Source organism: Acyrthosiphon pisum, chromosome X, assembly GCF_005508785.2.
Source record: "Acyrthosiphon pisum isolate AL4f chromosome X, pea_aphid_22Mar2018_4r6ur, whole genome shotgun sequence".
Taxonomy (NCBI): Eukaryota; Metazoa; Arthropoda; class Insecta; order Hemiptera; family Aphididae; genus Acyrthosiphon; species Acyrthosiphon pisum.
Window position 1 is genome coordinate 38271370 of NC_042493.1, and position 2008 is coordinate 38273377.

A 2008-nucleotide genomic window follows, 5' to 3' on the forward strand; every position below is an offset into this window, starting at 1 on the left:
AACGTCGAACGGTTAAACTTGAAACATTTTGTTTATTAACTCGACGTAACGTTCCACTCACGTACGTTTCATCAAAATAATTAAATAAATCCTCCGCCCCAAGAGGTATATTTAATTTTAAATATTCAATACCTTCGTTTAATCTAGTTAGTGGCAAAAAAGCCAAACCATCCAACATACCACAAATGTTATTAAAATTATCATCATCTTGATACCTTTTTTTTAGCCCTAATTCCGCTAATTTCCTGTGAGTGCTCTGACAAAGATGGTAGAAACATCCATTTATTGTTAAATGTTCCCCTAGTACATTTTTTGCAGCTTTTATAAGTACTTTTTCAAAATCAACTTTCAGGTATAGTGGATCTGGAAAAAGATTGTTCTTTTCACAGACTGAAAGAATAGCATGGAACATTATTTCGTAAATACTTTGAGTTTTTTTTCGAGTAGGCAGAAAAGAACCGTAAAGAATTCATTATATTTTCCAATTTTTATAACGTATAATTGTAAAAAAATTTTCGGGGCCAATCCAAAGTTACCATCTGCATACCAGGTATTTGAACTTGCTAAGAGTTTCAAGTTACTTCTAGATCCAAAAATGATGACCCTTTCATTTTCTTCACTATGGTTATCAAATAATAAAAACGTTTCATTTTCATAAATACTCCATTCACCTACAATACAATTATGATTATATTAATAATTAATATATTATGTTGATAGTATAATTTAATTTTTTATTATATACTTTATTATATTTTTTAATTTTTAGATTCTGAGTGGAGCAATTATTCAAAATTATTAATTGTATCAATTATTTTTTTAATATGTAGTAATTATCGTACACATATCAATGTTAATAAATGTACTCTATTATTATTATTAATAATTATTTATACCTAATATAATAATAATATAATAGAACAGCGTGTTGTATTTTGTGCCTGTTAAGCCGAGTTTTGCTCCGTATATTAATAATAAATAAATAAATAATATTGACTATTGTATTAACTGTCAATATTCATAGTACATACCTTCTATTTTTAAATCTGTTAGATTTTCAGGTACTATTGGAAAACTCTGAGTCTTTTGATTTTGAATTGTTTTTTTAATAGATTTTTCTTTCGGAAGATCTTCTAGAATACCTTCCGAAAGACCCATCATAGCTTCTGAAAATAACTGTGCTGGCGTAGACTTCGTTATTTTAGCCAGTGTTTTAATTTTAATTTTAATTTTTGCGGCATCAATTTCATTTTGAGACGAAAGATGATTGTGTTTATGATCAATTTTAATCAAACGTTTTTTATCAAGGGAAGTTTTTAAAATACATGGACATTTGTGACTATTTTTTTTGCAGCATTTCCACCTTATAAAATTTAAACACTCTTTGTGTACAACATACATATACTTTTTAAATGCCAACTTTTCTTTGCTCTTCTGGCTCTCGAAAATATCTAGAATGTCTAAAACACTAATACTATTCAAATAGAAATTAAAACAAAGCACAGAGAAATATATAATATACGAAAGCACACTATAGTGACCACTGTAGTACCGAATACTGAGAAATGAGCACGCACAGGACATTTTATAAATACACAAATTTTATAAATTACCGCTTCTAGAACATTAAAGATAAAGGTACCTTTCTTATCCGTCGCTGTACCTTGTTATTATATATCTAATCGATATGACAGACGTCTGACATACTGGCACTGTGCTTTGAATCGTTTTTATCGTAGGTAATAAATAATTGATCATTGAATCCAAAATTAACGTTATTTGTGGAAACATAACAATTGTACGGAAGGTATGTTATACATTTTGTAATTTTTTTTTACACAATGACATATTTACACCTATATTTAGAGTAATTTGCAAAATCTCATATGGGGGTTTTTTCCCGTGGTTATTTTTTCACGGGGCTATTTTTTCGAGGTTCTTTTTTTCGGGGTCTAAAATTCCGGGGATATTTTTTCCGGGGTTATTTTTTCGCGGTACCGGCAAAACC